This window comes from Diceros bicornis, chromosome 34, assembly GCF_020826845.1.
Source record: "Diceros bicornis minor isolate mBicDic1 chromosome 34, mDicBic1.mat.cur, whole genome shotgun sequence".
Taxonomy (NCBI): domain Eukaryota; kingdom Metazoa; phylum Chordata; class Mammalia; order Perissodactyla; family Rhinocerotidae; genus Diceros; species Diceros bicornis.
The window spans coordinates 4625458-4651317 of NC_080773.1; the positions used below are offsets into that span (position 1 = coordinate 4625458).

Genomic DNA, 25860 nt, shown 5'->3' on the forward strand with positions numbered 1-25860 from the left:
CCTCTTCCATCTGTCATTAGCTGAAGGTTGCTTCTAGGGAATTTAGCCCTTGGCACTTCCAGCTGGCCCTGCATGTAGGCTGAGCATGTTTCCATGTCCAGAAAAATGTCTTCTGACAGCAATTCCCGGGTGTTCCCTCCCAGCAGCCGTGGGTGGCAGAGGTGCGTGTGCAGGGGAATATGGGTGGGGCGCTATCAGCCTCTGCCACTAAAGATCTTCTATTAAGATGGGGAAAGTTGAGGACTCCAAGATGGCATCAGTCATTCCACTGAAGGAGAAGAAACTCATGGATGTCAAAATAGGGGAGCGGCCAAGCTGGATACTGATGCGGGATTTTACCCCTAAAGGCATTGCTGGAGCGTTTCAAAGAGGTCACCACAGGTGTTACAATAAGTATATCGGTGTGAAGAAAGGGAGCGTCGCTGGGGTTTCTGTGGTGCTGGCAGCTTATGTGCTTTCAGCTATTGCCGTTCTTCCAAGGAGCTCACACATGAGTGGCTACGCAGGTGCCACTGAAGAGGGCCCAGTGTGGGGGCACACTCTGCATTCCTGACCGTGACCTTTGCCCGGCACGCCTGAGTCCTTTCACATCCTAGCTGAGAACCCAATAAAAGATGACTGGTACATGGGAAAAAAAAAAAGAGGGTGAAAGTTGACTATTTAGAGCCAGCTCTCTGGATCCATCGGTCACTTTTGCTGGCTGGGAGAGTCAGCCCAGACATCTTCTCCCCGTCAGGCCTGGTCAGTGCCGACTGGGCCATGCCATGGGCCTTCTTCACAGGCCCTTTGATCTGTTGTTTATGGGCTGTGACACCCTCTATGGACACCAGGAGTGGTGGTGTCCTCTCTTCTTGGGTGGTCAGGCGAGCTTGACAGTGGCCTAGAGGTCAAGTTTGTTCCTCTGGGGCCCCTCTTCCCAGGACACTTGGGCCCTGGTGTCCTGGTCCATGGAGAGTAGGTAACATGCGGATCTTTTAGTGGCTTCACATGCCCTTCAGCATGGCTTTGTTGGCTTCTAAGCCTGTGCTTTGCCTTCCGGTTTGGGAAGGCAAGAGCTTCCAGCTTTGCTCTTTGTGTCGTCTGCATAAAAGTGTCCTGTAGTAGATTTTAAACTTTGCCTTCCCTGTGTGCGCTCTCAGCCTGCACTGCAGTCTACAACCCACTTGCAGAGCTGGAAGTAGGCACCCCTTTTACTGCTGGACATTTCAGCCCCTGGAGGATGAAGACATGGCTCAGAAGTGGGGGCGTAGGCCTCACGTACCATCCACCTGGCTGAGCCCCTTTACTCTCTGGGGCCAGTTTCCCCAGTGCAGAGTGAGGGGCTTAGACTTCAGTGTCTCAGAGGACTTTCCAGGTCCCGTTTTTGCTCTCTGTGGTTCTTCCTAATCCAGCACTTACAAACAAAGCCTCTTTGATGGCCAGCTGTTTGAGGGAAGGCTGGCCATCAGGAAGAGGGGATGAAAACCTTCCTAGGTAGCAGGGAACCAGCAAGTGGTAAGGGGCTGCCTGCAGGAGGAGGGAGAAGATCGAGGACTTCTGGTGTGTCCTGAATCCTACTGCCCCTTGCAGGGCCTAGACGTGCACAGATGGGAGGGCCGGCACAGCTGGGCCCGCTTCCCAGGCAGGTGGACCAATGCAGAAAGGCAAAGACAAATGCCCCTACTCGTTTGGCAGAGGAGAATTCAGAGCAGAAGCAGATAACAACAGAGGGAAGTGGTCATTCCTTCTGCAAAGTTGGTGGTCGGGTGTGAGACGTGAGGGCAGGGGGCTGGGGTGTCCTCACTGCTCACGCTCAGTCCAGGTCTGCTGCCGCCTTCACTGCTGTGCCCGCCCTCAGCCACTCCACTCTCCTGTCCTGTAGAGACCTCCCCTCTGAGTCACAGCCGGCTTTGATGGGTTGCAGGAACAATTTGAGGAGAGACTACAGGCTATGTTGGGCTTTCGCTCACAAGTTATAGTTTATTAAAATATAAGAGAAATGCATGGCTTGGAGAGGGGTGCCGCCCTTCAGAATTCGTCTCCAACATTAACAAGGTGGCCTTGGACAACTTTCCCAGCGCGGTCCAGAAAGCTTCGTCCTCACTTGCTGAGCAGGTATGGATGCGATTCTCCTGCACTTTGGAAATCATTTGAATATTTATAAATTTAAGTATTTATTTTCATATTAAAATTAAAGCTCTATTGTCTTGCAACTAACCTGCCTTGTTCTGCCACTTCAAAACAAAACCTTCTCTGGTGAGATAACCTTTATTTATAGATGGCAATGAGCATATTTAGCAATATTATTATTCATGACCCTTGCACTAAATATCATAATCAGAATACAGATGTGCAGGGTAATTTCCATGCACAAGTCACTATGCATCAAATTCTTGCAAAGCAAAAATAGCATCCATTTTGGGATAAATTATCCATTGGTATTGTATAAAGGTGTCAGGGGGCATAAAAGACTTCGCAGAGTAGAACGTGGGGAGACCGTTTAAATCAGGGGTGCCCCACGCCCCAGAAATGCAGTGGGATTTTCCCATTCCCCCTTCTGGCAGGTTGTTTGGTTGCCTTCTTTTGTTGAACCCATTCTTAGGATGTGGAATGAAAATGAGTCAGGCAGGTGGATGTCTGGATACAAGTGTGGAGGATGAATCAAGGCCTCCTTGGACCCACACCCCATCTCTTTGAATATCTCTTTACTTTTGTCAGACGAAAGATGCAGATTATCAGATAAGCAGCACACTCAGGCTCAGTTCACTAATTGACTGAACAAGAGCGGTCACACTTTATACACCATTCCATAATGGATTTTCATGTTTGTGAATCCTAACTGGCTGTGGAAATGAAAAGCAAATGTCTCATAATCACAAATATCTTCTGGGTTTTTTTACTGAACCCAAAGATTAAATCAACTTTACCCCCCATTTGCCAGCAAGTTCATGGTTATAGAAGGATGATAAATGATCGGTGATGGACACATCCGTGGTGCTACTGTTTAGCAAATTCTTATAAGTGATTGCTAGATGTAACACATTTCTCAGTTAGGTGTTACATGAGTAATTGGTATATTAAAGAAAGTGTGGAATAAACAGGTATAAAGCTTGAAATGTGTTTATTATTTGCTGAGGTTTTTCACATTCATACCATTTAGAAGCCATCGTCAGGTTCAGCATCTTCTCCCATATATCTGGAGCAGAGCCCTTCATTAAACCTGCTGTAAAGAGATGCTTTCTTGCAAACGTTATCACGTATTTGTGGCTACAGCCTGGCCGATCAGAGAGAAGATGCTGTGTGAGAACCTCGCAGAAGAAAACCCGCGAGAAGTACCTGCACCTGTCAGTGTGAGGGTGGGACTAGCGGAGTGTTGTCCAGTGAATCGGTGGGGCCGTCCCTGCTCGCTCCTCTTTCCCAACGCCTGCTGCTTTTCTGTTTCTTGGTGTCAGATCCAGTTCCGGGCCAATCCCGGCTCTATCGGGCTCTCCCTTGGAGTAAACACCACTTCCTTGAAACTCCAGGAGGCTCCGCTGGTCTGAGGGCAGCAAGGAAGGACTGTCATGAGGAGAACCCTGTGACCATCTGCCGCCCTGGGGTGGGGTGGCCCATAGTCCAGATGGAGGAGATTTGGGGTGGCTTCCCCAGACGTTGGGTGCGGATGGCCCAGTGAGCTCTTGTCCAGGCTGCTGCAGACAGCTCAGCCCTGGCCAGTGTCCCAAAGGTCATCTCTCATGAGTGGCTTCCGAGGTGGAGCATTTCCTAAAAAGGTAGGCAGGCAGAACAAACCCGGTGGTGACTCTTTGGCAAAGCAAAACCCTTCTAGTCTTCGGCAAGGCCCGCCTTGGCTCTGACCTCCCCTGGCAAGCTTGCAGACAACGGAGTTCTGCTGTCCTTGTCTCTCCCGCTGCTCCCCTGTCCCCACTGGGAACTTCGCGACCCTATGAAGGGACATCAGCTGTCAGTCTGGGGCTTGTCATTTACCCACCTTGTGGTGACCTCCCAGATAGCCTTGATCTCGAGATCTGGGGTCCGCCAGTCTGGCAGGCCTTCAGAGCATTTGGAGGGCATGAGATGGCTGGATAGAACCTTTCCAAGTGGAGCCCGAGAGACTCTGAGGAGGAAAAACATAGGCTAGACTTACAGATATCTTCAGCTGTCCTCAGAGAAAAACTAGCCTCAAAGATTCTCCCCTCGTGTCCCCATCTCTCGATCTTATCCTCTCAGTCTTATGGGCTCGTCTATGGCACATGCGGCATCTTCCACGGGGCTACTGCAAGCTGCACTGCACGGAGGATGTCAGACACCAGAGCCCTTTCTCTAACTTTCTCTGGAAGGGCAATCAGTAGGCGCTCAATATCAAGGAGTGCTCAGAGGATGGCCTGCCCCAGACCTTGTCTTTCCCCACTGCTGTCCACACCCAGCAACACGAAATGCCCGTTTGACCCAGCCTCTCAGCATCTGTCCACATGCGGCAGCAGCCAGTGCTCCTTACTGCACTGATGGGTACCCCAGGGGAGCAGGCCCCAGGGCCCATCCTAGCCCAGTCTCCAGGGCTGCCTTCCGGGCCATGGCCCTGGCGTCTGTGGGCCAGGCTGTAGGTCTCTGTCCCCACCCCACCTGGCCTCCTCAGGCTTGGCTCTGCTCTCGGGGTGAGCCCCGTGGCCTGCCTGTCCTCTTCCTCTCCAGCTCCCTCCACCACTGGCCACTGCCTTCTTTGCATAACTGGTAACACATTTCTTGACTCACCACATGACACTGACGGCTTAAATATCTGCCTGGACCAGATCATTAGGCCCTCGTGCCCAGGATCCCGGTGGAGCCTGCTGGAGGGATGCGGGGGTCGTGCTCAGGTGGTCCTGGACTGGGGAGTCCTGCTCCCCCCCTTGGCAGCGGTGAGCTGGCCTGCCCCACTACTTCCCCTCTCCACTTCTTCTGTCTCCCTCAGGAGAGAAACCACCAGGACTCGCATTCCATTCGATAAAGACTGAAACCAACATCCGAGTCAGCCTGGCACAGAGGAGCAGTCTAGATGGATCTGGGTGTGGATTCAAGGTGTGGGATTCGAGGCATCCCCCAGACCCTTCCAGGTTTTCCTGGAAACTTCCCCCTGACCCCCCTGGTGCCCAAAAGCCCTCTGCCGAGGAGCCACGCACGTGGCTCAGTGCTGCCCACGGCAGGTGGGCTCCTCCAGGACAGCTCCTCTGTGCCACATGCTTCCCGCTTGGGCCCTGGGTGTGGGCGGGTGCAGTGGGACCCAGCAGAGCAAGCCTTCACCAGGTGGCGCCGGGAACCTCGCTACGGGAGTCAACACGAGGTTGGGCCAGCCCCGCCTGAGGAGGGGTCGCTCTGTGTTGCAGGGCTGGCCCTCCACTTTCTGACTGTGATCTGAGAGCTTGGCTTCCCCATGTGAAGATGAAGGATTGGGCACTGCCCTCTAACCCTCCATCCCTCAGGACTGGTGATGGTAGGGGACCCCTCATTCTTGACAGACTGTGGTTGTTTGTCCCTCTGACTGCCTTCTCTCCAAGCAGTTTTCCTGGGTAGAGTCCTCTCTCTGGTTCTTTCAAAATCTCAGCTCTGCAGGGCGTCATTGACTTCCACAGTCGTAGATGGGTGCATGGAGGGCCTCACCCGACTCGTTGCCGTCCTTTCCCCACCACTTCCCACGTTACTGGGCAAGAAGGAGGCAGGGGAGAGGGGAAAAGGAAGCACAGAGTCTGGGGATGACAAGAGAGGACTCCTGAGAAGAGGGAAGGTGTCTCCAAGGGTCATACTCTGGGGGAAGCCCCCACCGACCCCTCACTCTCAGGGCTCAGAGCCTCGGGGAAGGTTTACTCTTCACCTTTTTACCACGGCTAATTTCCTCCAGGACGAGAGCAGAGACGGTCTGTGGGACATACTGTTCTTTCTTCTTATAGACCTAATGTGGCTGAGCTATTTTGGGCAGCCATTTAAATAAAAGCCAATTTGACTAAAGAGCAAAATATATTCTACTGAATGACGGCAAAAGGGTAGAGCTTGGAAAGGGAAAGGAAAAGAAAATAACAGAGAGAGGGAGAGGGGGGAAAAAAAGAAAATGCAAGGCATTCATTTTTCCTTTGTACTTTTTAATAAAAGAAATTCTCCGGCTGCTTAAAGTGACACATTAAAAGATGTATGTATCGTGGCTTTTAAAAACACAATTAGATAACACCTTGTCAAATCCTTATATTCTTTGTTGACAGCCTTGAGCGCCGGCACAATCCCGGCACAGCCATTGGGGCAGGTGTCTCCCCTGACACGCTGGCAGCCGAGTCAGCCATTTCACAGAAACGCTACTGTTTACCACTTTAATCATCAATCCACATCTAGTCACAACAATAAGTCAGAAGGAGCAGTAAATTATACTTGTTCAGCCCTGATGAGTTTGAACTGTTTTGCTGAAATTAACTGAAGTAATTATCTATTTTTCTAAAGCTGCAAAAAAGAAAAAAAAAAAAGTAGTAATGTTCCATGGTGAAAGAGGCTTTGCGAGTAGTCGGCCGTGCAATATTTAAGGAAACTTTTTTTTGGTCTGATGACCACATAGGTTAGATGAGGCTGTGAGATGAGGAATTTTTCATATACTATAGTCTCTCTCTTTTTTTTTTTTTAACTAAAAAAGAAATCTTCCTGCAAAAGCAGGCTCTCCCGTGACTGGACTGGTTTCTCCATCCACCTGATTTGGCCTTCCTGGTGAGCCCGTCACATTCTGCGGCTGCTTCCTCTCGCAGCGCCGAGAGCAAATCCTCAAGAACAGAAGCTTTCTGGCTTTCTGTGATCTTAAGTAAAAGGGGAGGAAACCTGTCCATGGCTACTGATCCCCACAGTTTTCTCAGCCGGCCGGTCTAGGCCTTTAGTCTGTCCAGGACGGGTCACACCCGTGGTGCAGGGCATGAGGGGACAGAGGCCCCCGGGGTTGACGCTGCTGCTGACTTTTGCAGTGTGGTTTCCCTGTGCCCCTGAGCTGCTGCTCTTTCCTCAGTGTGGTCTCCCCGAGTTTACAGCAGGAGGTACTGGGCTCGTCCCGCATATGGTGGGAGCAACACACACTGTGGAAACAGACGGACTGCATGGCCCTGACCAGCTTGGTTTCCCCTCTAGAAAACAGGGCCAGTAGCACCCACCTGGTGGGGTTATGTCGAGAGGTGAATGGGCGTTTATGAGCTGATGGGAGGGAAGGTGACAACACGAGACCTGGCCCCTAGGCCGTGCTCAGTGACGGAGCTTCCCTTGCCTTCCCTTATACGCAGGAGGGCGGGATGGGGAGTGACTGAGAGCATAGGTGCTGCGGTCAGACGCCTGCACCTGACACCTGGCTCTCTGCTTCACCGCTGTGTGATCTTGGGTGAGTTGCTTGCTGCTGCCTCAGTTTCTAAATTAGGGATAACAGTTACTCTCGTGAGTTGAATGAAACCACGTATGTGAAATACACAGTGAGTGCTCAATAATACATCTATTTTGTAGTTGTTGTTACCTCTGCATGCAATACTCAGAACAGGGATGGACGCATAGAAGGCGTGCATCATTCCACCAGTTTTCTGGCTTGAAAAATAAAGGGAGGCTCTGAGCCATCCCCGTGGTCGTGACTTCTGGGCTACCCTCCTCCAGCAGCTCCACAGGAGTGCGGGGTAACTCCAGGGCTCCTTCCAGCCCCATTGTCTGTGAGAGGAGCCTCCTCAGGGCCCTGCCAAGTTAGCTGCAACAGGACTCACCCTTGAAAAGGAAGACATGGGTGCCCAAATCTCTGTCTGTAGGGAAAATCTCTACAGAGACCCTGGTGCCCATGCACCCCCTCCATCCTGAGCCACGTAAGGAATTTTGAAAACCCCTTTTAAAGCCACACCAAATACATATCCTTGTCTAGATTATTCAAAAACCTAGGGACTCCACGTTCTTCTTAATTTTCTGAGTAATTAAGGCAAAATTAAAGCAAAACAAATGGTTAGGTGTGGGGGAGGGAGAATGAAGCATAATTATCCACTCCATCTATCTAGACAACTCCTATCCACAGAAACGTTGTGCAGTCTACCATGTTCTGATCTGGGTAAACATGATGATTTTACTCGGTGGAATATTATTTTCTATGATTCATTGTGATAAACCAACAAAACTCTAATTGAAGTTCTAATTTAAAAACACTGTATTTTATATTTAAACTTATGGACTAGCAGTGGTGTGTCTCCTTGGTTTACTAGTCAATTTTCTTGGAAAAGAATTCCTTCTTCCTCCCTCCCTCCCTCCCTTCCTCCCTTCCTTCCTTGTTTCCTTCCTTCTTTGTTTCCTTCCTTCCTTCCTTGTTTCCTTCCTTCCTTCCTGCTTTCATTTTGCTTTATTCAGTCCCTTATCCGTCAGTAGACTTCTGCCCGTTTAACCTGGCCCCAGACCATAACCGAGAGAATGGATTCATCTAACTCTTCAGATTTGGGCCATTTGCATCCCTTCAGAAGACAAAGCAGAAATTGTAGATTTTTTTCTAATCATAAGAAAAATGAGAGTTACAAGTGAGGCATTGAATTTGGATAACAATGGCAGGACAGAGGAGGACCTGATGAGGTTCTGTCAATTTCACAAAGCACGTTCCTCTGCCTTTTCCCTGGCTGCCTTGAGGCATTGGCCCTCTTCACGGGCTGTTTCGTGGACGCACAGGGCTTGCTTCTTTCAGTTTCCCTAAGAGCCATCAGGTCCTCTCAGAAATTAAGTGACAGATCCTCACTCTGGATTTGATTCTTGGCTGTAGCTTGTGCGTGTCATGTTTGTAATGTAACAATTTTCACCAAGTGTCACTGGAGGAAAAGTTGTGACCCTGGGCCTATACTCTACTTTGAAATGTTCCTAGTTGTTTACTGATCCTAGTTTTTAAAAACAACAACCCTAGACGGGATCTGAGGTGCTGTCCAAGGCCAGAGCACAGGGAACAGGATCAGAGTTCAGGCCACCCCCACCAAGCCAATAGTTTGTTGAATGTATCTAACGTTGTTTGGCTAGGGTTCGGGGCACTTCCTCGCTCCCGGCCCCCATTCGTGCTCCCGCATGTACTGAATGCTCACCTGATGAAATGCACTGGAGGGAGGAAGAGTGGCTGGCTTGTGCAGGTCAGCAGGCAGAGGCCCAGGATGAGGACACAGCCTGGCGGGCATCCCCAGCGGGCCGAGGTGCCCATGGCCCTGGGTGCTTGAACCTTTAGTGTGTGCCCCAGCCTCTGTCCCCACTGCTCTAGTAGCTAGTAATAGACTCGAGAGTGGTGTGGACACGTTGTAGAGGCCTCCTCAAAAATGTCAGACATCACACACTTTGGCTTTAAGCTTTTCTGCCAAGAATTGAGTGTGCACCTATTAGGAAGAGCTCTTTTGTTCCAGTGACTCTGTAAAGGGAAATGTTGTTTTGTTGTTGATTGAGCAACTACTTTCTGATTTTTATTTATGGAGTTTTCTTGAAGGAGGGTGCAGCTGGCAATTAGACTTTACTTTCTAGGGAAAATTTTTGGCTAAAAGATCTAAACACTAACTTCCCAGACCAGGGTGAGGGAAGAGTTGGGTCAGAAGAGAGATTGTCCTCAGATTTTCCATGTTCCCTGGGTAAGGACACTGGAACCTAAAATTATGAACACTGGGAGCTCGCAGGTACCAAAGAGCTCATCTAAGTGGGAGCTTTTATTTGACATATGAGGAAACTGAGGCTGGAGAGATCAGGTGATCTACCCATGACTGTATTCCCCACTCATTCTAACAGTATTTACCGAGTTTCTGTTGGGTCCAGGCACCAGTCTAGGTGCTGGGAATCCACAGTGAACATAAAAACCACTGCTGTCTGGGAGGCTGCATTGGGGCTGCATTCCAGAAAGTCATATGCCAGGGACATGTGGGCATCATGTCAGTGGGACAGGCAGGGCCCCTCTCCCTCAGCCTATTGGACACAGGTCCTGAGACAAGGACCCCGTCCAGGGCCTCTGAACCACCCGAGGAGGGCCCAGGCGTGGTTTCAGGGACTGCAGGAACCCCTCAACTGAATATGAAATTGGACTGTGGGCATCTCTGCAATGGGGAAGAACCCATAGATACCACTGGGTCCTCACATGGGCCCATGCCTCCTGAAAGGAGTTTGACCCACTTCCTAGAACCATGGCTGAGAAACAAGGCGATGCGGGCATCTTGTTCCCCAAGAGCAGGCAGCCGTAGGTGTAAGTACAGGAGACCCAGAGGCTGTGGTCCAGCTGCCTCCAGGGAAGGGCCTTGGGATGGGGAGCTCCTGCCGGAGGAACCCTGGCCTCCCAAGCTCTGCTGCTTGATTGTGAGGCTGAGAGGGAGGTGGTGAGGCAGTGGAGTGGAGGGGGATTTGTAGGACCCTGAGAATCCCAGAAACTCCATTCTAGAACTTGCTAGCCAGGGTGAGGACTTCCTTGACTCAGGGAAGGAAAACCGAGGGCATTGAACAAGTCACCTCTCGTGGTCATCAGGAAGTGGAGTCTGTCCGTCCTCAGCTCACCTCCGAGCAGGAGATCCAGCTGTGTACACTGCACACTTCCATTGGAAGCTTCAGTCCGCCCACGACTTCTATCTGCAAAGGCGACAAAACACAGAACTGGGGTTCACGGTGGGCCTGGGGGCTCCCCTGCTGCGGTGAGGAGGAACGAGACGGCAGGCGATGTCACATATACCAGGGGTTAGACGTTTATACTCGTTCTTTCTCTCACTCAGCAGACATTCACTGAGTGAGTGCTCCATGCCAGGCTCTGTTCCATCGGTGCAGACAGAATGGGGAACAAGGTGATGACGCCCCTGCCTGTGCAGCCCACGTTCTTGTGACCTCTGTGGCGCCGACGCAGCTCAAATGCACTTATTCACCTTTAGAGCTACAGTTAGAGCACTTGACAAACAATTCCCACGGACACTCAGATGTCATGACTAGCGGGTGATATTGCTGTTCTGCCGGTGAAATTAGCTTGTGCAAAGAGGTTAAGCCAGTGATGCTGAAAGCTCAGGGGTCCCACGATGTCATCAAGCCTGGGTACACACCTTCATCTCGCTGGAATTTAGGGACCTAGTTCGAAGGAGCCAGGCTACTGACTCTGAGCTCAAGGGCTCCGGGAGCAGGTTGGTGGAGGAGCCCAGGTACAAGCACCCTAATCGGCATCAATTCTGTGCAGAGGCCGAGGGGGGCTCTCTGCATGGAATGTGGCTGCTGGGAGCCGGGATTCGGGGAGCAAGCTGCTGGCTGGGTGCTCTTGAGAGAACTTAGTCCTGCCTTTGAAAAGCTGCTTAGAAATAATACTACTAGATAAATCTTCAGAGTGGATGGTACAAGATACCATGTACAAGATGGTACAAGGTGTCCATCCCCTGTCCCGGACAAACAAGGAGAGGTTAGAAGCCACAGTCGGACGTTGCGATAGGTGCCCTTCAATCGTGTGGCCTGCCAGGCGTGTCCAGGCTGGTGCTCCCACTCTGGGCTCTCCTGATGTTCTGACATTGTGCTGTATACACACAGGCATTATCATAGTCACACAGATGTTCGTGGCTTGGACACGGGTTTAATATCTGCGAAGTGCTCTGGACTGGAGGCTGCAGGAGGGCATGACTGTGCCCACTTTGGTCATCTCCTAACCCCCAGGGTCTGGCACAGGGCCTGACACTGAGAAAGACACTCAACGAGGCATGGTGAGAAAAATGAATGAATGAGAGTGAGGATGGATGGATGGATGGACAAACAGCAGCATTTTGTGACTACAGAGATTGTGAAACCTTCTGGTGCCCAACCTGTCTTCTCCAACTCCACAGACCCTGTAGAGACAGCACAGATGGCCCACAACTTTTCCAGTCATTCTAAATGAACCAATAAAGGCCACGTGTTTACCTGTAAAAATCCTGTAGTCTGTTTTGTTTGTTTGTTTGTTTTGGGTTTTTTGCTGAGGAAGATTGGCCCTGGGCTAACATCCGTGCCCATCTTCCTCTACTTTATATGGGACGCCGCCACAGCATGGCTTGATAAGCAAGGCGTAGGTCCACGCCTGGGATCCAAACCCGCAAACCCCAGGCTGCTGAAGTGGAGTGTGCAAACTTAACCACTACGTCACCGGGCCGGCCCCTGTAGTTTGTTTTTCAAGCCAGCTGGAGAGTATCCAGATATTCATTTTATTGCTGTTATCTTCTTATTGATCATTTTGGATATTATTTTGGACATATTAAATATATAATTTTAAAATTAATTTTAAGAAGAAAAGCAAGGAGATGCCACCAATCTTGTATAGTGGTGATGGGCGTAGAATTTCGTATGTTATTTGCGAAGGGTGATTTGGTAAAACAGTATACATGTGATTTGAAGCATCAGTTCCAGTTCTAGAAATGAATACTGTGTAAATAATTAAATATATGCCCAGAGTAAGCCACAAGATGTTCAACGCACTGTTTATGCAAGAGTAAAAGAATGGAAACAACCCAGTGATAGGGATTTAGCAAATAACTGGTAAGGTACTTACACAATAAAATACATTTCTGTGGATAAATATGGAAGGCTGACAATAATATTATTAAGTTTTAAGTTACAGAAAATGTATATAGTAAAGTTCAATTTTTATAAAACTATGTACGTTTAGAATATTTATATATGCATGGAAGCATTTTGAAGTCTTTAGTATAAGTCTAAAGTATTAGTAAAGTATTGTAAAACTAAAACTCAAGTATTAGTAAAATAATACTTGAGTATTATTTTATATTTTCAGAATGAGTATATATTACATTTATAATAAGAATAATATCTTTTAATTTTGGAAAATAAAATAAAATAATAATGTAGTTTAAAAAGAAGGATGCTGAACTTTGAGGCAATGGGTGTTTTGCTGAGAATGACATCAGCTTCACTGATTTCTTCTTTCTTATAGTGGGCACTAACCGGTCACCACACTTGCCTTTGAAAAGTTAGCATGGGAGAATGAACTGGTTACTACATACTAGATGGACTTTTTCTTGGTAGACAGAATCTGTCAACAATTTGAGGCCTGGGGGAGGCATCAAGGCAACATTGTTAATTCACGAGTATCGAACCACTAGGGTAATTAAACCAACGCCCTGGTTCTTCACATGAAGACACTGAGGTTCAGAGAGGGTGAGTGATTGGCCTGAGGTTGCTCAGCATGCTTGGAGCAGAGCCAAGACGAGCTGGCCACCAGTCCTCTGTGCAGGAATGGCTTTGCACAGTGGGGCTTCTGGACCAGTAACTCTAGCGAGGCCCTGTGGCATCCCTCCAGAGACAGCAGGCCTCCCAGGCAGGAGTCCCTGCATTTCAAAGCAGCTCATTCTGCTGGACAATTTTATATTTATTATTTGGTTAAATCCTCACCGTCATTCTGTTGGGTAGGAACTCTGATTATCCCCATTTTACAGATGAGGAAACTCATTCTCACTGGGTAGCAGTTTCACACTCCGGCTGCCGATGCTGTAGGGAGGTGACAGCAGATGCTGGAGGATGCTTGTTGACGTCAGAGTGCCTAGCGACAGGCAGGGCAAACTGCTTCCGTCGAAAGACACATTCCCGTCCTGCTTCTCCGGCTGGCACCCTTCCGCCATTCTCCCTCTCTCTTGGTTTGTCCCATAAGAGGACAAGTTCAGAATGGCTTCAACCAGGCCCTGGTTGCTTCGTCTTTCGATAGAGTCAAATTGCTACTTAGGAGGAAAAAGAGGTTGGCCTTTGGAAAAGCCAGGAATCGGGGGAGAGGAGCCATGGGTCCAGGTAGCGGGTGTTCTCTGGGACCTTGAGCTGAGATCATGTCCAAATCACTGTAAGTCGAAAGAGCAGATATTTCTAGGAAAAAAGGCCGACAAGGGCACGCACATCTCTTAGGGCGTTTGAAAGCCACCTCCTGCTTTTCAAGTGCCGAATGCGTTCTGTTGTCGTGGGCGTTCTGTGGCCTCTGGTCTTCACGGCTGCACAGGGGGAGCCCTGGGTTCCCAGGGGCTGCCCAGCTGGACTGGAGTGTTTGCCCTGAGGGCATGGAGTGTGCTCAGCCCCCTGGAGTCAGCAGTGCTGACCCTGCTGTTGAGGGGCCACACAGTCCTGCCTCTCCCAACGCCTAGTCCAGGGAGGGGGACCCCTCACCTGGCAGAATTTTGGTCAAGGCTCTATTTGAAGGCAAGCGTGGTTGTCTCCTTTTTCTACATGCCTGTAGATCCACAGGGGAATGGCAACCTTTGTGAAGACACTGGGAGGAATGGTCCTGAATGGGAATGGAATTGGTGCCCATGCCCACAGGGGAGGGTGGTGGCAGCTTGGGCTCTGCAGGCCCACAGCGTGGACTCCAGTCCCGCTGGGACCCTCACCAGCTCTGCGATCTTGAGAAGGTCGGCCTCTCTACACCTCAGTTTTCTCCTCTGTGGAAAGAGGGTTGCGTGATTACTCCCATGGAGAAGCGGCTGGGTGGGAAAAGGATCCGTGTGACGTGTTGGCCACTGTGCCGGGGTCTGACCAGTGCTTGTCACATGCTGGAGTCGGCTGTCGGTGGAGGGCCCAGACACCAGCAGGGGGAGGTGGCCAGAGGGGGGGCACTGGCTGGAACAGAGGAGGGAAAGGAAAGTGAGGATGTGTGTCAGAGCGGGTGTGAAGGCTGGCTTAGTGTCCCCCAGGGTGACGCGGGGCATGGTGGCCAGGACGTGGGACACCCAGGCCCCAGGCCACGCCATCACCCCGCTGTCTCTGGCCCCATAAACTCCTGGACCAGAATTTCTTCTTCATCTGCAAACTGAGCAACTTGGATCAAATGACCCCTCGCCTCCTTGAAGCTCCACTCCACAGTGTAACGATTTACTTATTTACCAACGATTCCTGAACTGCACGTTGTAAAAGACCATTAGGTCCTTTTCTACCCGTTCCTTGTGACCGAGTGCAGCTCGAACCTGCTCGCAAATGATTTTTTAAATTTATGTGTAATTTGCTTTGTTTTAGAAAATGCAAACATGGGGATTTCTTACTGATATTTTGTGATGAAGATATTTTTGTGATTATTTTCATTGTGAATTTTAATGAAGCTCCCCTTTGTTCATCAACAACTTTCTTTCACATCCCCTCTTTACTTAAATAGTTACATTTTAAAGATAAAGGTAACATATGCTCTCAGAAAATAATTCCTTGTGAATATGCACATAATATGATAGAAATATACATATTTATGTATTACAATAGTTATTTTTTTTGCAAATGTAATACGATAATCATACAGTAGACATTTTCTCCAATTTGCTTTTTTCGCTTAAAAATAATGAGGTACATGTAGAAGTATTGACTTCAGTCTCAAGTTACGTAGTTACCAGTTGTATAGTATTCTATTCTATTATGTGCAATAATTTATTTAACCAGGCTGGTAGTGATGCCCATACACACAGGGTAATAGGTTGTTGTGAGTTTCTGTTATTTCAACTGTACCACACCAAATATCTTTTGTGTACTTGCACAATTGTATTTGTACAATAAATTCATAGAAGAGAAATTACAATTGATTGTTTTAATGGATTTGTTTGGAATAATATTCACAAAACCTCAAATTGTACGAGTCATACGAAAATGAACTTTTCATCAGGTGTGAGACCAAGAAGGCACCTTGAGACCTGACAAAGATAATCGCAGGCAGATGACATGGATTCTAGGCAGTGTCTGCCTGGCCACTTGTGCGGTAAACGTTTCCTGGGGTAGCAAGAAGGCGAATGCTTGGCTTGGGCATCTGCGGGCGCGAGAGACCTGGGAGGGTTGTGTGGGGTGATCTGCCACGCATGAGTTTGCCAGACAGGAGTCAACTGTGGACCTTCAGGAGAGCTGGCCGGGGCTAGTCTTGCTCGAGCATTTACAAGGCACCAGCTGTTTACCCTGCTGTAGGTCAGATGACTGCAGTCTGTGATTTAGATAGAATGAGCCTTGCTGGGTGGTGGTCCAGGAGGCTCTGATGCAGCCAGAGTCAGGCTGGGTGTGGTTTCTGGCTCTGAGGACCTGGGTGCCGGCAGCTTGGTCACCAGGAGTCTTGATCACCACAGTTCTCCCAATGGCTTTCTGAGGGGCCGGGACAGATCACTTGGACCGGCTTCTGCTGTGGAAAGCTCCTATGATCCTCTCCGCAGAAGCAGTGGGACCTCCACTCCCCTGATATTGTGGCCAGCTTCCTGGATGCCTAAGGTGTGGCGTCAGAGTCAGAGTGCTGCCTCGGACCCGTGAACAGAGACTAAAACTGTCTTGCAGCCACTTGAGAGATGTGTTGATTCTCATCCCAAAGCCAAGAGTCAGCCACAGGAGTGGAGAGGACCCGGTGAGAAGAGGCCCCGCCCATATGTGGCCCCTCTTGGTCTGCACAGCAGGGTAGCCACCTGCTGAGTTCCATGGAGAGAGCAACAGGAAAGAGGTCTCTGCTAAACCATAACAGTGTAATTGCACTTCTTACTTTTCTGTTCCATTGCTCCCCACACACACCATCACGCTGCTCCATCCCAGCTCTAAGGAAGAATTAAGGCAGCTCACAAAATTAAAACCTCCAAGAGGGCAGCTACAAAGTGGGATCTGAGCCTTCTAGTAGTCAATGCCCAATGGAAACACGATCAAGTGTACGATTCACCAAGACCCAACAAAAGACCTTTTGTGCTCTTCCTATGTGATTTCCAACTACTTATGAGTTTGTGTATAAGGACCTTGAAATGTACTTTTCTATACCTAAGTTCTACTCCTGACTCTGCTTCTTAAGAGCTGTGTGACTGGGACTGCACATCTTTGAACCTCAGTTTTTGCAGCTGTCAAATGGCATAATAATTCTTGCCAGGCCTCTGCAACAGAGCTATTGTGAGGGCCCAATGAGACACAGTAAATGAAAGTGTTTCTTAACTTTCCTTCTTAAGGTTCATGGCAGTGGCCGGAGAGAAAGCTTGTATATATAGGTTGGCCATCAGTACTGATGACTGTAGAACTGGTTTTGCCACACTGCCAGATAACTCAAATGCCTCAAGGCATTAATTCATTCACTCATACATTCATTCATCCATCCATCTACTCATCCACCCATTCATGCCACGGATATTTATTGAACATCCCCTATGTGCTAGGCATTGTGGAGACCAAGAAGAAAGACAGAAGCATATTCCCCGTCCCTGAGAGGCATCTTTTTAGTGAGGAGACAAACAAGTATAGTGGACATTACAACACATTTTCTCCTTTTCTAACTAAAAAGAAAAAACGTTTCTAATTTACATAGATCTAAAAAATGGACCTAAATGATAAATGCCTTTTGTGCAGTGTTGGGGCCAGGTAACAATTCTCATCTGGCAGGGCAGTTCCAAGAGGCTGGCAAGCCTGGTCCACTGTCACTGTGGGGCTGGTCTGGCATATGGGACTCACAGGGGACCCCCTCAGTGGCCTGCTGGGCCGACCAGGCCTCGTGAGGCTCTCCCGCTCAGGTCCCGGGGAAGCGGGGTCCATAGATGGCTGCTGTCACCACGTGCCACTTTAGGACCCCCCACTTGACTGATCAGGGGCACAAAGTATTTCCGTAGCTTCTCTGTGAATCAAGAGCAGAGTGGAAGCTTCGCTGTGGAGATGGGAAGAAACGGAGCTTCATGTTATCTCAAGCTTTTAAGACAAACTCAGTTTCTAGGCCTACATCCCTTAGGACATGCCTTCTCCAGCGGCCGCCTGTTCTGTTTGCCTCTGAGGACTGAACGCTTGTCCCTGAACCGCGGGCAGGTCTGTCTGCCGCTGTCATCTCTGCAGTGGGCAGAGGGGCTGGTGAGGGCTCACGTACGCCAGGCCACACCCAGATGGGAGCTGCCTCCAGCCCTGAGATGGAATATCATACCCAAGTTAATGTATTCTTCTGAAATGCCTCAAAATTAGGCTCTACCAAATGCAGCATCATTTCCTGAAAAATCTCAATTATTTACTCTCACTGTATTTGCCAACCTTGAGGGGCTTGGCGATCATTCAGTCATTCACTCTATTTTTATTGAGGGCCTACTATGTGTGTCCCATCCTCCACTTCCCTGCCTTTTAATGCATAGACCACTCATATAAAACAGAAGGATCGTTGCCAGGACTGGGCTGGGAGAGGGGGCGGCCGGGGGCCCCTTGCATCCCTGGGGCCATCCCAGACTCTGTTGTGGTGGAATAGGGCCGCCAGGCCACTCGAGCCTGCAGGAGATCTGTCCTCCAAGGTGAAGGCAGCAGCTCTGGCTCTTTGTCTCCTCTGCTCCCCCTCCCTGTACAGTCACACAACTGTCACTAATGTAGTCGCAACGTCCACGGCTCCAGCAGAAATCCAGTGTAGGGGCGCACAGAAGTGGAGGACCTCAAGGCCACGCGGTTTACAAACAGGCGTCAGAGAAGAGCTGCCCTTGGGCCCCTCTTAACGCTTCTTATCATAGCACGTTAGAACCTTCTGCTCTGTGCAGTTGACAAAGGCAGAAATAAAAAGGACTTTTTCTGAAATGTAGTCATATAAACCGTGTTTGTACACTTACCACATAATCCTTAATTACTTTCAGACTTTTATGTATAAAGAGCTTTGACTGCCTTTCTGGATACTTAGCAAACTGAAGAAATCAGAAATTATTCCTCTCTCTAAGTTTGGGTGATCTGTATAGGGGAGGTTTAGCTTGAAGGTTGGTGACATGGTGCATATTATTTCTGAATAAATTTCCTTGGAGTCATTGATCCACTGAGTGTCAAATAAAATGTGATACCCACAAAATTCATGTATGACCCTGACATTTTTCCAGTACTTAAAGTAATTGCCCTTCTGTTTAATAACAGTGTTTATAAAATTACTTTCTGATTGGCTAGGTCCATGGCACACTCATGTCAATAATCTACTGCAAATATATGCCTGTGGCCTTTGGCCTTGGTTTTCAAAATAATTTTCATCTCTTAAGCGTGAACCGGTGGCAGCCCTGGGAGCTAGGAGTCAAGGCTCCAATGCACCAACCTTCTCTCGCTGTTTGGCCCCGGGCATTTTGGCATGCTCATTTCAGCTTCCTGGATTTGCACACTGAATTGAGGATGGGTCCCGTGTCCTCGGTGACTGCCCTATCCTCCTAAAGGGACTTGAGATCATGAAATGAGCAGCCCATCTTAAGATCAGTGCTTTCAAGAGCATCAATAAAAGGAGTGACATTTATTCTCCAGATTTTACAGATTGAGAAACGGGAAACTGTGAACAGGTGAGTCACTTTCCAGGACTACTCAAGTGGGGAGGAGATGGTTTTGGAATCTTCCCTGTTCTCCAAACCCAACAGAATATTGGGACTCTTGGCTGTAAGTATTTAGATTTAAGGCTGGGGGTCACACACCCAACATTTCTATTCCCAAGGGATTTGTCTATTTTTTTTTGTTTTTGAGGAACCACTGTCTCTTTATAAACCAGAGAAAAGGGGCGCCTACTTGCATCTCCTGAGATCTCTGGGGATGGTGTACGCTGGTGAGGAACGACCAGGGCTTCTCATCTTACAGTGAGACTGAACAAGTCCCAGGGAAAAGAGGCCACATCAGTGGAATTTCCCATTGTGATTTAATGACTTGTCAATGATCTTCTATCTTTCATTGTTTATCCTAGTGGGACTTCCGGGAAGAATTTTTTTAAATTACTTTTTAAACTTTTGATTTTGAAATAATATCAGACTTACAAAAAGAGTTGCAAAAATAGTACAAAGAGTTCTCTCATATTCTTCACCCAGGTTCCCTAAAAGCTAGCATCTTACATTTCCTTAGTTTGATGATCAAAACCAGGAAATTAACCTTGATACGATTTTATTAACTAATCTACAGACCTTATTCAAATTTCCCCAGTGTCCCACTGACACCGTTTTTCTAGGCCAGGGTTCAGTCTAGGATCCCACATCGCATCTAGTTGTTGTGGGTCCTTAGCCTCCTCCAGGTTGGGATGGTGCCTTAGTCGGTCATGCCTTTCACGACCTTGAAACTTTTGAAGAGTACTGGCCAGTATTTTGTAGAATGTCCCTCAATTTGGGTTTGTCTGCTGTTTTCTCATGATTCGGTTGAGGTTGTGCATTTTAGACAAGAACTCCATGGAGTGATGTTGTGTCCCCTCAGTGTGGTCACCTCAGGAGTCACCTGAGGCCCATGTGTCTCCTTGCTGGTGAGGTTAACTTCTAATGACTTGGCAAAGATGGTGCCCTCCAGGTTTCTCAGCGGTAAAGTTACTATTTTTTCCTTTGTAATGAAAACATATCCTGTGGGGAGATACTTTGAGACAACACAAATATTCTTTTTATTTTCATACTTTTGACTACTAGTTTTATGTCCATTAGTGGATCTTGCTTAACAACAATTATTGCTATGATGTTCTAATTGTGGTTTTTTTTTTTTTTTTTTTTTTTTTTTGTGAGGAGATCAGCCCTGAGCTAACATCCGCCAATCCTCCTCTTTTTTTGCTGAGGAAGATGGCCCTGGGCTAACATCTGTGCCTATCTTCCTCCACTTTACATGGGACGCCGCCACAGCATGGCTTACCAAGCAGTGCGTCTGTGCGCGCCCGGGATCCGAACCAGCGAACCCCGGGCCGCCGCAGCGGAGCGCGCGCACTTAACCGCTTGCGCCACCGGGCCGGCCCCCTAATTGTGGTTTTTGATTTCCCTCATTCCTTCTACATTTCTTTCTTTCTTTCTTTTTTTTTTTGGTGAGGAATATTGGTCCTGAGCTAACATCTGTTGCCAATCTTCCCCTTTTTGCTTGAGGAAGATTGTCTCTGAGCTAACATCTGTGCCCATCTTCCTCTATTTTGTATGTGGGATGCTGCCACAGCATGGCTTGATGAGTGGTGTATAGGTCTGAGCCTGGGATCCGAGCCTGCAAACCTTGGGCTGCCAAAGCAGAGTTCTCGAACTTAACCACTAGGCCACAGGGCCGCCCCCCCCCCCCCACATTTCTTAAATTGGAATTCTTCTCTAAGGAAAAGCTGTCCCTTCTCTACCATTAGTTATTCAATTGTTCTTTTGAATTGGACTTGAGTATGGATTCAAGGATATTTATTTTATTCTATGGGTTGTGAATCCATTACTATCATCATTTTCTTGCTCAAATTGTCAGAGCTTTGGCCATTGCGAGGGCCTTCAAATTCGCCCTGTGTCCTTTTGATGTATCTCCATCATTTTTTGAGCACTCAGGAAGGGTTTTTTTGTTTAACACATGTACATAGTTAAAATTCAACCTGTACAAAAGGGTACCTGTATAATGAGAAGTGAGTCTTCCTTTTCCTCAAACTCTTAGCCCAACTCCATTGATAACTGCTATAGACAGTTACAGTGTATATTTCAATAAGTTTTCTATGCAAGTATATATGTATACATATTAATTTTTAAACACGAAACATACTATATACACTGTTTTCTAGCTTGCTTTGTTCCTTAATATATCATGCATAGTTTTCCACATATTCCACATCTATTTTTGTTAATAATTGCAGAGAGTTCCTAGTTCCTTTGTAGAGGTCCGCTATAATTTACTTAACCAGTTCCTTGTTGATGAATAATTACATATATATGTGTGTATATGTAATCTAATATCTGTCTAATATATCTTATATATCTAATATATAGAGAAATTATATAAATATGCAATTTCTTTTATAACTGGCTACCTTTGGTCAGAGAGACAGAGAGAGAGATTCCTATAAGACAAATTCCAAGAAGTGAAACAGCTCAGTCAGAGATGGAAACCTTTGCCCATCTGATAGGTTTCCCATTGTTTTTATTTGCACGTCTTTAATTATGAGTGACATTGAACATCTTTCCATATGTGTATAAGTCATTTATATTTCTTTCTCTGTGAATTGCCTTTTCATATCATTTGCCTGTTTTTTTTCTATTGAATGATTGATATCTTTCTCACTGATTTGCAAGAGCTTATTATATATTAAGGAAATTAGCCCTTTTCTGTCATTCATGTTATAAATATTTTCCCCAGTTTGTCATATGCCTTTTGATTTTGTTTGTGTTTTTTCTATCATAGTGAGATTTTAGATCTTTTTATACTTAAATTTATCTGTCAATATGGCTTCTGTGACTTACTTACTCCTAGATTTTATATTAACTTCCATGTTATCTTCTATGATTATTTATTTTTTGGCCTTTAAATCCTTAATCACCTTGATTTTGTTTGGTGTAAGTAGTGACTTAGGGTTCCAGTTTTACTTTTTATCCTTCCCCCAATCCAGTGGCTAGCCAGTTGACTAAATACCATTTATTAAATAACTCTTCTTTCTCTCACTGATTAAAAAAGGCACCTTTATCTTTACTAAATTCTCAGATGCATTTACGTCCATTTCTGTACTCTATATTTTACTCAGTTGTTCTGTCTGCTATTTGTGCACCTGTTCCAAACTGTATTAATGACTATATAATTCAATGTAATATCTAGTAAGGCTTATTCTTTCTTTTTTTTTCAGAATTTTACTGTATAGTTTCATATTTATTTTTATAGGATCTTTAGTCTTAGTTTAAAAATTATTTTTCCCACAAACTACTCCGAAGGATTTTTTGGGACGATGAGGAAATACAATAAATTTATAAATGTACAGGGAGAATTCACACTGTTACGACTTACAGTCTTATGTCCAAGAGAAAAAAGGGGCCTTTCTGTTGCTGAGTCATTTTAAACAATCGTTTGTTTGTTTTTCTTCATTTATATAGGCCCGAGAATTCATATACAGGTTTATTTCTGGGGCTTCTCCTCCTCCTCTTCTCTCTCTCTCTTTCTCACACTGTGTTGCTTGTAAATCAAATCTTTTCTTCACCTGTGTTTTCTAATTGGTTATTGTCTGGGGTGATTGGAACGGCTGATTTTTGTACATTCATCTTACAACTGGCCACCTGGGTAAATGGTCCTATTGTTTCTAATATTTTTTCCAGCAGTTTCCCATAAGTATTCTGGTACGGAACGATATTACCTGCAAATAATAATAATCGTCCCTCTTTTCAACAACTTTAGAACCTCATATTTCTTTCTCCTTTTCCATTGCAATGACTAGTATGTCTGAGAAGAATGCTCAGTACTGGTGCAGTAGTAGACAGCCTGTTCCTAGCTGCCGTGTACAGGATTGGAGCAGTTTAGCATAAGCGTCCTGTTATATGCATGTTCCAGAAACATCCTTCTAAGACGATTTGGTTGATTATTTATTTTAATCAACTATTTGTGTTTAAATTTATAAATGCCTCTTATGGATCTGTGGAGATGATCAAACATTTTTATCTGTTACATATAATATTAAAATATTAAAAAGTGAATCATATTACTAGATTACCTTATATTAAAACATCTTTTTATTTAAGGAATCAACTCTGTTTGATAAAGGCTTGTTATTCTTTTTAATATACTACTACTGAATTCTACTTTTTAAAACGTTACTTAGGATTTGTTACATTGCTGTTCAAAAGTATGATTGATTTATGGGTTTTTTTGTATCTTTGTCAGTTTTTTATATCAATGTTATACCACCTTCACAAAAGAATCAGGAGAGTTCTTCTCTAAGCTCGTAACAGTTAAATAGCATTGGTTTGTCGGTGTTTTGAAGGATCGATAGAATCAACCTGTGAAAACACCTTGGCCTTGTGCATTTTTGAGATAGCTCTCTGACAACTCTCTCTGGTTTTTTTTTTTTTCATGGTCATTGGCCTGTTTAAGTTCTTTCTCTTCTGTGATCAACTTTGGTAATTTCTACTTTCATAAAAATGTGTCCATTTTATTTACTTAAAATTATTTGCACAAAATGAAATAACGTATTTATATATATGTTAATATTTCTTGTATCTCTGGTTCTATACATATTATTATTTCTAGTTTTGTGAGTTTGTGCTTTCCTTCTTTTGTTTTTATTAAGAGAGCTCAGAGTTTCTCAACCGCAGCATCACTGACAGCGTAGGTGGCCCTTCTTTCCTATTGGGCCGTCCTGGGCACTGTAGGAGGTTTAGCAGCGTCGATGCCTCTACCCGCGAGGTGCCCTAGCAGCTCCCCAGTTGTGACAACAAAAAATGTCTCCAGACATTGCCAATGTCACCCGGGGGAACAGATCATCCCTGGTTGAGAACCACTGGGAGAGCTAGAGGTTTATCTACTTCCTTGTGTTTCCCTTCTACAAAGATATATATTCATTAGATGTTTTTCTTTAATTTCTGCTGTCACTTTAATGATTTTTCTTGCTTTAGTTAGATCTGTTTGGTTCCTCTTTTTCTTCCGTATGAATTGAATGCTTAGTTCATTTATTTTCTTACTTTCTTATTGAATAACCTATGTTTTAAAGGTTATGGTTTTTTCTTCATTATATCTTTAACCCCCTTGATATGCAATGATTTTTTTTTTTAACCAGAGATTCTGCAATTTTCCTTTTAATTTTCACTTTATCCCAAGTAATTTTCATCTTTAAAAGGTTTTCAATGTTTGATTTTTTTTTCGTTTGTTTAGTTTTCTATTTTAAGTATTAATATCTAGACGTGCATGCGTAGTGCTCAGAGGTTGTGCTCCATCCACCTCAAGTTTTGGTTTGCACCAGATTTCCTTGTGATCAGTTGTTCTTGTTCAGGTCTTGTCCATCTTGTTCCTGTTCCACAGGCATTTGGAAAGAGCGCACATTTTCTATTTTAAGAGACTGCAGTTTGATGGAGCTCTATCAGATTTACCTTATCGATTGTGCTACTTATATTTTTCACATCCTAATTTTTATCTACTTGGTTTGTGATAAACTGAACATGAGGTAAAATCTTCTATTACTATTTTGTTTTGGTGATTTTTGCTTTTCTTAAAAAAAATGCAGAGCTGGACCGGTGGCGCAAGTGGTTAAGTGCGCGCGCTCCGCTGCGGCGGCCCGGGGTTCACCGGTTCGGATCCTGGGCACGCACAGGCGCAACGCTTGTTAAGCCAGGCTGTGGCGGCGTCCCATGTAGGGTAGAGGAAGATGGGCACGGATGTTAGCCCAGGGCCAGTCTTCCTCAGCAAAAAAGAGGGGGATTGGCATTGGATGTTGGCTCAGGGCTGTTCTTCCTCAGACACACAAAAAAATACATTAAAAAATGCTTTTTGGTTCTTTTGTTTTGTTTTTTGCTTTGTGAATTTTTTGGTGTACAATGACCCAGTTAGATCATTGTGTCTTATTCAATTGACCATTATGAAGTGTCTCTCTTGGTCTGATTAAATACTTCTGCCTTAAATTTAAACTTACGCATAAAATTATCAAAACCCTACTTTATTTTATATTATGTGTTCATGTTATGACTTTGCTAATCATCATAATTTTAATCTTTCTGAGTCACTTTGGCATAGATCAGTCACATATACAGTGTAACATTTTGTTTTACTTTTATCATTCTAATGTAAGTATGTTTTCTTTTAATAGGTAAGATTAACCCACTTATACTCACTGATGTAAAAAATATATTTGGTTGGAGCTGGCCTGGTGGTGCAGTGGTTAAGTTCACGTGCTTCGCTTTGGCGACCTGGGGTTTGCAGGTTCAGATCCCGGGCACAGACCAGCTCACCACTCATCAAGCCATGCTGTGGCGATGTCCTATATAACGTAGAGGAAGATGGGCTCAGATGTTAGCCAAGGGCCAATCTTTCTCAGCAAAAAGAAGAGGATTGGCAATGGATAGCTCATGGCCAAGTTTCCTCACACACACACACACACAAAAATATATATATATATATTTGGTTCTTATATTGTGATTTTGCTTTAAGTTTTCTTCTGTCTTTGTTTCCTATTTTGCTATATTATCTGGGCTTTCTTTATTCTGTTATGTGTGTGCTTGTGTGTATTTTTCCACCAAGAGTACGGAAAAGTCATGTTGTAAATATTCTAGTAGTTACCTTTATATCTATTAATAATATTCTCAAACCTTT

The 25860-nt window shown here is 46.1% G+C and overlaps 1 protein-coding gene and 1 pseudogene across 1 annotated transcript in view; both read left to right on the plus strand.

Annotated features, from left to right (window-relative positions):
• The window catches only part of ZNF536 (zinc finger protein 536), a 228458-nt gene that overhangs the window by 123705 nt on the left and 78893 nt on the right, over window positions 1–25860 (plus strand). The window lies entirely within an intron of this gene.
• LOC131397847 (ATP synthase subunit f, mitochondrial-like) lies at window positions 251–516 on the plus strand (annotated as a pseudogene).